Raw genomic sequence first — 9,554 nt, 5'->3', positions numbered from 1 at the left:
TAGCTGAGACTAGATGACGAATCTCGAGATCCGGCCAGCCAGCCACAGGCCGACCACCTCTAACGGAAGAGATGAACACCACCACCGGTTGTACCGGCCCGAATAGATCTGACTGGAGGTGCCGGTGATGCATCCACCGGGCCCTCCACACCTTCGCCACCAATCCAAACGCAGATGGCGAGCTACCGCCGCCGCCCGAACAGGGCTGGCCGTGCGCCCGCAGCCTGCGCCGCAGCCATCGCCGTCATGCCGCAGAGATCGGATCGGGCGCGCCTCCACACGATTCGAGGCCCCGCACAACCCCAGAGACGCGGGATAGAGGCGGTGTCCTCCGCCACCGCCGTCAGCCCCCGGGCTTAGGCCGGCGGCGTCCTCCGGTGGCAGCAGAGGGAGGGGAGGAGGGAGTGGGCACCCCCGGCAGCTGGGTTTAGGGCGCTGCCCGAGTCGCCCTAGCAGGGACGATGCGGGGGCTGCGGCTCAAGTAGAATTATTCTTTGCCACTTTACATCTGATAGGCATATGCGTTTTCATAGACATAGGCACAGACTAATATATGCAGTTCATTTGATTTTGTTGACAGTTGTTTATGGACAGACAATTGTTTTCAGTACATATATCTATGGGTGTTTGCAATTGACTACTTTTTTATTTTTTCTGAAGTGATTTTTTAGTCAGACTAGTAGACTGCCCGTGCGTTGCTACGGGCTAACAAAACATCTGAAAAAGATAAATATGCTAACAAAAATGTATATACAAAGAGAAATGTCATGTAGGAGTCATACATTGATATGAATCAATGTTCTAAATAGCGGACTATGCCAAATAGTGGCGGCCCTCCATATCATCTATTGTGACGCTATAGACCGCTATACCCAGATATTTTGCAAATTTAGCGTGTTATGCCATTGTCTCTGGCAGATCAAACCGTTATAGACACGCTATAGCTAGCCTATAGTGGGCTATTTAAAACTTTGATATGAATAGTCATTAAATATCAATTCAGCACAACTGACAATCTATGATCTGCTCCAAAATTAACACATGTGCTTATCATACATCTATCTATTCAGGAGTGTTACATTATCAGACAATTTGTTGAGCACATGGTAGCTATATAAATAGTCCAGATCTCGTTCATGTTGACAGAAATTAGCAATGCTCACAGATACATATGAAATCGGCCAGAGACAATTTTCTAGCTTCTTTCTATTTTTACAGTGTCACATGCTGAATTTCCAAAAAATGAACTTCTTAATAATGACAATCCTTCATGTCTATGTAGGAGCTTTATGGTTGACCTGGCCAATAAATTGCTCCGATGCTGGCGAGTAATCTTCCATTCGAGCTTCCATCGCCCCTCCGCCGCACAGATCTGGCCATCTCCACTCACTCCCCTCATAGGCGGCAACTGCTTGATATGTTAAGACACTCATTGCCGTCCCCACCCACTCCCCTCATAGGAACATTGAACCATAAAAATATTATCAGCGTATTAGGCTTGCATCATGAGTTATATCTTCGCTTCTATGAACACATCAAGACATAGAGCTTTTGTGTTTGGTAAGAAAATTAAGCAAATATGAAGGTAAAATGAAATCATCAATATAATTCCCGCATACACTACTACATGGAAAATCATGGAACTGAGGATAAAGTTTAATTTAGTATTTGGTAGGTTACACATTATAATTTGTCTTCAAACAACCAGCAGAGAGCAACTTAGTTAAATTGTCCCTTTATGAGGACAAAAAAGGAACCTTCCTAAGTTCTTCCTACCTTTTGTATTGCCTGCATTTATAGCACAGACTTAACTTTTGCAATCAAGATTTGAGTTTCCAATTAATATGATGTGTTGCAGATTTTGTAGAGTGAAGGTTGAATTTGCCTCTTATTACCTTCCAAGCGATTTGCTTTGCATGGTACACAGTTGCTATATGGTCGGAATCCGATGAGAGCATGACTTTATTGTGATCATCGTCTTCGTACTGTCAAATGGTATTAGGAAAAGAAGAAACCTTAGGGAACTGACAGTGATATAGGTATATATGCACATATATAGAGAATGGAGCTTGAACAATACCAGAATTTGAGGTAGGTTCGATTTATCAATGGAGCTTGAACAATAGTATAAATTACTGGGCATGACATGGGAAAAGAAAGAGCGATGATATAACTCCAGTTGTGTGACACCAAAATGAGTGTGCATACCACAGTTAAATTTGTGCATCTTGCCTTGTTTGTCCTGAATCTTGAACCCAAAAGTGTTTGATAAGCCTCAAGCCGGAAAGACGGGCTGAACCATGGAGATGTGAATTTAGTTAAAATAAAATATATAAAAAGGGCAACCACTGAAAACTGAATATTTCATAAATTGGAGAGCTAACAGAGAGAGAGAGAGAGACGATGTTTTGTGTTGTGTTCAGTCTACAGCTTTTCTTCTCCCTCCTCTATTTATTGAGTGATTACAATGCTAACTGAAAAACGGAAAAGCATGAAATATCCGAGTTGTGAGTGACACCATCCTAGAACTCCTTGCACACCTCTCTGCATCATCGCTGTGATGACCGTTGTGCCGTGCCATCCCACGATCCAATCATTGCAAGGATCTATCCTAACAATCTAGGACATCGTCACAACTTGGTATGTTTCTGCTAAAGTTTAACTGAAGAAAACAAGCTGACGAAACTGAGTTCAAACAACTACAGCTACGACTCAAATAAAACTGAATTTTCTGAATATTTCGACAGCAGCTGTTAACTCAGTAATCACAAGACCACCTTTCTAAGAAAATCAGGGTACCAATAGACAAAAGCAAGCATGGAGACGAAGCTTAAATTTTAGAGGGACAACCCATACGTCTACCAGTGTTATACTATTATCAAATAGCAAAATTATGATGAAATTGGATTTCAATGTAGAAGCATATATATAGATTATTTAAAAACATGGCATCGCTATTGTGCATAGTTGAATGTAAGGTGGATTGGGTAAATCTCATGATATACTTCAGCCCATGGCCCATGTAGCCTTGTAGAGACCATTCAGGGAGGGTCAAAATTCAACTTGTCGTTGAGCAGTCTTGGAACATGTTTAAGGTATAAACATGCAAGGCTGCCAAGCCCCAGCAAGACTTCCATGGCACTGCTGTCAAGAAATGTGCCATCAGGGTCTGACACATGTTCCAGGAAGCAAGTGCTCATTTCTTTGCTAGGAAATTTACTTGATAGAAGCTCTATGCTGTAATAACTTTTGTTGCCTTGCCCTGAAACCGTTTCTTCTGTAGGGGCATAAATTGCAGCAAACTAAGATATGACACTCTTTACATGTAAGTGGTAGATTGCATAATCATATAAAGTATAGAAGAATTGAAGGTTAATGGACTTACATTACCGAAGCCAAAATGTGTGCAAAACAGGACACACAACCTGCTAAATTTTACTTAAAATGAAGCAAAACAAAAATAGTTGTGATCCAAAGGCCAAAAGGCAATTTAAAAAATGACATCTTAATAGCATAATATTGCTTACGAACATCTAATAGAGTAGAAACAGGTAGTTCGAAGGAACAATCTATATTTTCGTAGATTAATGAAATCGCCGGTGCTCCTTATGTAACAATTCTGAATTCAAAACCATACTGGAAAGGACACTTTGCCAAAATAAGTAGTACTTAAATTCACTATCTAAACACATGCACTTGGGATATAGCTCCCATTGCTAAACACACACGCACCTGTCAACGCACGGGCCTCCAGATAACAAAGATATGTCATTTTTTTTGACAAAACAAATATTTCTCGCTTTCTCAAGTGTAACTACATTTACACATTTAGAAGAAAAAGTGGGAGAAATACTGAAGATACAGGGTCTCCGCCCAACCTTTATTTCCGGCAAATAAGCTCGATCGACGGATGACAGGTGCAATAAGTCAATGAAAGGAAGAGTTCTCTTTGATGTTGGGTCGTGACTTCTTAGAAGGATCCTTATTTGGGTCATGCCCTTGCCTGATGGCTGCACATACGTCACACACACGACGTACCGAACCAGTCATCATAAAGGTATGAACAGGAATAGCAGAACACAAACCACCAGCCCTGGCGCATGCCACGCGCGAACCCCAGCGGGCTAGCGCCTAGCAGCAGGCAGCAGGAGTGTTTGTGCCGGAGGCCAAGGTGGACGGTGAAGACGCAGGCCCTGGCGCTAGAGGCTAGCAGTGAGGAAGTCTCACGTGCTGTAGTCTCGGCTGACCTACCTCGAAAAAATTTGGTCCTCCGCCTCCGATGAGCGGTAGCATGCTGACTAAACAGCTCATGAAATTTTAGTCCATTTTACCGGCATCTAAAACAGTACTATTCGCCTATATCTTTTTTTTCCTGCTTATAACAATAGGAATTGTGAATGTATAGTATTTAACTTGGCTTTAATTATCCTGCGGCCATCAAACCCACTGCATATGTCTCAGTTGAACAACAATACACTACAGAAGAGTACTCTTGTATTATCTACTTAATCTAAAAACCATTCGATCTTCACTAAAACTGCTTTCTGAACTCCATTAATGTCATAATAAAAAGTCATGAGGGCGAACGAACCATGATGTGCTTACCATGGCAAAGAAGATGTCACGATAAGGCAAGCAAGATCTGAATTAGAAAGAACCCATCAGGTACTGAAAATTCTTGAGTGTGAGAGCACACCTGCTACACACACGGGTAACGAAGACAATGGCAATGGAGGAGAAGATTGAGATCGATGCACCTGTGATGGCGTCCTCTGTGGAGCCGATATTCCGGTCATTGGACCTCGACGCGACCTTGTACTCCACCTGCTCTTCCAAACGAGATATCCCTCACGCCGCCCCGCTGCAAATCGACCGCCCCGCCTAGCCTGTTACATGTGAAAAAAAGCTATGAGTGTGTCAATTCCTGTAGTATCTCTCAATATACAAGCAACACTACATGTCTTTGCTTATGAAGTTATAAACACCTTTGTATTCGCTAAAAGATAATCATGATATTTTTGTGACAGCTCAAAGAACCACACAGAACTTTAAAATAACCTTGTTTAGTCAGCCGTATCTCCTCGAACATTGAGCAGGTCTACAAGAGTGCCTCCCCTCAATCTTGAAGGATAGCTGCCAGTAAAGCGGACCGATGTGCATCGTATCATATTGTTCTAGTCATATATAGAACCAATATAGATTATTAGAAAAATGGCATAACTCAATCGGACCAATTTATGCATAGATGAGGGTAAATTAATTGGATAATCAAGAAACGAGACAGAGAGATTCAATCACTAATCGTTCCCCTACACAAAGAAGCAATTGATCTACTAATGCATGGCAGAATGTATGTCTTGCCTGAAATCAACATAGGAAGCTCCTTTTCTTTCACCAAACATGAAACATCAAGTGTACCCTACCTGCATACAGAACAAGACCAAGATCAACACATGCCTGTAAAATCGAGACCACCAAATCTGATTCAAACACAAAACAAAAAGGAAGAGCCGCCAAGTCAGGCCGCAACCGCCTGCTCATAACTGCTGCTGCTAGTGTTGTTGCCAAAACCGACCCACCGGATCACGACGATCACCGGAGACATGGCCGGAGTGGAGGAGGAAGAACACAGAAGGATTGCCGGTGCACAAACGCCCCCCCCCCCCCCCCCTCGCACGTACGGGACTTTTTGTTATTCACCACGAGCACGAACTCGTCCTCCTCAGCGATTACACAGGGGTGGTGTGGACCTTATACCCGCAAGCTCCGACATCCCGGGCCGCGCTCAAACGCACCCACCTGCCACTCGCCACGTCCCGCGCGCACCGGCTCACGCGCTCCGATCGCGCCCGCACTCGATCGCCGCGGCCACGCAGCGCTGAACGCGGTCCACTCCCCCTAAACCTCGCTCAGAGACATGCAGCCACGCGCACACATGCACTAACCCGCACACACACACACACACACCTACACGTACGCATGCACCCAACCTCACTCTGGCTCGAGCCCGACACGGCCACCACGCGCACACAAGCGCTCGCCGTGCCCACAGCCTAGTCGAGACTTATATGCCCTACATTTCTCCCCCTAAGTCGAGGCTCAAAGGAGGCCGTAGTCCTCGACGTCAACGCCCTCCAGCTGCGCCTGCTCCGCCGCGCCGTCGTCGTCGCAACCGCCATCGCCCGCTGCCGCTGCCGAAGCCAACAACTCCATGCGCCTCCGCGCTGCGTCTGCGTGCCACACCCCACGTCCCCACGCTCCCATCGTGCACGTACGCGATCTGCGCACCAGGTCCAGTGCCTCGACGTGGTCCGCACACGCGGTCCCGGCGTGCCCGACGCGTCCGTTGTGCACCCATAACATGCACCGGTCGCGCCCGGCTCGCCACCGCGCCTCCATGCCGACGCGCTGTTGTGTGTCGTCGCCGCGCCTCTGCATCCACCACACGAACGGCGTCGCAGCGAGCCACAGCCGCGCCCGTCTCCGTGCTCACCACGGACTGGCCGCGCAACAGCCCCGAGCCGTGAGGCTCTGATACCAATTGTTGTTGCCAAAACCGACCCACCGGAGCACGACGATCACCGGAGACATGGCCGGAGTGGAGGAGGAAGAACACAGGACTGCCGGCACACAAACGCCCCCCCCCCCCCCCCCACACGTACGGGACTTTCTGTTATTCACCACGAGCACGAACTCGTCCTCCTCAGCGATTACACAGGGGTGGTGTGGACCTTATACCCGCAAGCTCCGACATCCCGGGCCGCGCTCAAACGCACCCACCTACCACTCGCCACGTCGCGCGCGCACCGGCTCGCGCGCTTCGATCGCGCCCGCACGCGATCGTCGCGGCCACGTAGCGCCCGACGCGGTCCACTCCCCCTAAACCTCGCTCAGAGACGTGCAGCCACGCGCACACACGCGCTGACCCGCACACACACACACGGCTACACGCACGCACGCACCCAGCCTCACTCTGGCTCGAGCCCGACACGGCCACCACGCGCACACACGTGTCCGCCGTGCCCACAGCCTAGTCGAGGCTTATATGCCCTACAGCTAGCGGGCATGTGTAACAGGAAATCAGGCTGCCCCAGCTATACGTTATTACCAAAACAGAAAATTACATATTTTCTATTTGATCAGCAATATACTTGGATCGTCATGAAATGCCTTGTGGATATAAAAAAGATCTTTGTCAGTCAGGTGTATAACATCTTCTTAAACTGCTAGTAACTCAGTTTGCTTCAGAATGGATTGTAACATATTCAATAGATTATCAGAAGCATTCGGATGATGGTCAACGGGCTGGGTATGACTTGACTACAGATAAGTTTTACTACAAACAACCAGCGTCTTCATCTCATAATCACCTACTCAACTTTCAATAGTAGAGCATTGAGCGGCTCCCATGTGCTTCTTGTTCACTGGTTTTTAGAACTACATCTCCAAATTTTCCTTGTTCACTGGTTTTCAGAACTACATCTCCAAATTTTGACACAGAAGGCACGGTGACCCATTTGGGAGAACAAATGCAATATAGTAGATAAGAAATCAAATTGGGATTGACCTGCAACGGAAGAGAGGCGATAACAAATCTGTTGAAGATCGAGGAGCGGACACTTGGGCGCAGAGGTACAACGGAGTGGTTCGGAGGCCATGGTCGACGAAGGAGAGAGGACGCGGCCCTGCTCGCAGGCAGCCGCCCCACGTGCGTCCACGTGCCCGGCAGTAGCATCTCTCGCTCCCTCTTGTCAGGGATGACCTGATAAACTGGGACCGGGAGGATCGAGGCAGTGAAATCTCACCGGCGACCGGGGTGGAGGGATTGTCACGTCCCAGACGCAGATCTCGCCGTGGCCGCCGCCGAGGCGCCCATCGGCAGCCCTCGGGTAGATCGAGCAAGACGATGAGCGCGTGAGGGAGGATGTCTTCTGGGTCGTTGTGCGCTTCCCCTCCCGGCTGCCTTCCGCCGCCTCTGCCGGACGAAGGCGAAGGCGGATCTCGGCAGCGGTGTCCCGATGGCAACCCGGAGGCCTGCAACGATGGCGGCGGCGCCTCCTTGAGGACCTCGGCGCCGGCTCCTCGATGACTGCTCGGCGCCGGCAAAGGGATCCGTGGCTAGCGCCTGGTTTCCATCGATGTAGCGAATAGATCGGCGGCGTTTCAGGGATCGCGGTGGCGGTGGTGGCGGCGGCATGGCTCCCGTCATTGTAGCGAATAGATGAGGGCAGCCTCGATCGTGAGGTTTCTTTTTTTTTAGGAAAAGCCATCATGACCGTTTATATTTCATGAGGGAAAAGGGCTACATCATTTGAAAGTACATCAAGCAAAAAGTCCGGAGCCTCGTTCTGCCAAACAATAGTTCTCGAGTGCTCCGACTTTGTAGCCAGTAGATCTGCCGCCATATTGGCCTCCCTAGGACTATGACAGAAAGAAACAAAAATAAAGTTGCGACATAAAAAGGTACATTCCTCGTAGATGGTTGCCACTGGCCCCAGGGAATTCCCTCCATGTTGCATGATTTCGATCACCTCCATACAATCAGCACGTATCTCCACCTTATTGCATCCAATATCGTTTGCGAGGATTAGCCCGTCCTTGAGGCCTCTCGCCTCCGCCGTTACTGCATCCTCGACGAACGGAATGTGTGACGCCGAAGCTGCAATAAAACCTCCCATGGAGTCGCGAATGATTGCACCCGTACCACCAGTGCCACTGTCCGCATCAAAGGATGCATCCACATTTAAGCTGACAAATCCCTCAGCTGGTTTTTTCCATCCTTGCTTCTGGATTCGCCCTCGTCGTTGCTTCTTTGCTCTCATGAAGTTCTTGGTCAAAGTTGCAATAGCCTGGGCCGATCGAGCCGGCTCCTGGATGGCCTCCCCATGAGTAACTCTCCGGCGTTCCCACCAGATATACCATACGGCCACCGCTACGAGCTCCTTCCTAGACACCTCCGGTAGCATCGGCACTGCATCATTTGGCATCAAAAGCAAGTCACCAAGAACCGACGCTCCTTCCATCTCAGATTCACACAGCTCGTTGATAGTGGAGCTCAAACCAAGCTTTTCCCAGATCTCCTGCACTCTGTGACAGCGAAAGAAAGCATGTCGAATACTCTCACAATCTGTCCCACATAACGGGCAATCCGATACTATGATCATATGACGATTTGCCAAAACACCCTGGCAAGGGATTGCACCATACAGCGCTCGCCACATGTGCACTTTGATTTTTGCCGGTACTCGAAGCTTCCAAAGAATGCACCAAACTGGACTAGTACTTGAAGACAATATTGAGTTTGTTTGCCTCAACTTTCGTCCGTGTTGGTGATCCCACTCCATATGGTAAGCCGTCTTGACCGAAAAAATCCCGGTTTTATTATAGTGCCACGAAACAAAACCCTCCATCATCCCCGTTGCAAGGGGTATATTCAGAATACGGTTTGCATCAATGGGCCAAAAAATATGTCTAATAAGGTTTTCATCCCAGCACCGATTCTCCATATCTATCAGCTCAGAAACTTTAGTTAGGATGATATTACCTCGAGGTGT

The 9,554-nt window shown here is 48.1% G+C and overlaps 1 long non-coding RNA gene across 2 annotated transcripts; it reads right to left on the bottom strand.

Annotated features, from left to right (window-relative positions):
* Positions 1–1,079: 1,079 nt before the first annotated feature.
* Positions 1,080–8,260, bottom strand: LOC123110155 (uncharacterized). 2 transcript variants are annotated; one of them, XR_006453176.1, is made up of 6 exons: positions 7,568–8,260; positions 5,059–5,423; positions 4,758–4,886; positions 4,606–4,642; positions 2,081–3,141; positions 1,080–1,985 (listed from the first exon to the last, which is right to left on the bottom strand). It is a non-coding gene; the product is annotated as an uncharacterized lncRNA (long non-coding RNA). The 2 variants fall into 2 exon arrangements; XR_006453177.1 differs by having other exon boundaries at positions 7,806–8,260.
* Between the last annotated feature and the right edge of the window lie 1,294 nt (positions 8,261–9,554).

This window comes from Triticum aestivum, chromosome 5B (assembly GCF_018294505.1).
Source record: "Triticum aestivum cultivar Chinese Spring chromosome 5B, IWGSC CS RefSeq v2.1, whole genome shotgun sequence".
Lineage (NCBI taxonomy): Eukaryota > Viridiplantae > Streptophyta > Magnoliopsida > Poales > Poaceae > Triticum > Triticum aestivum.
Note: the sequence above shows the minus strand (reverse complement) of the source record. Positions and strands in the feature narration are given on the sequence as shown.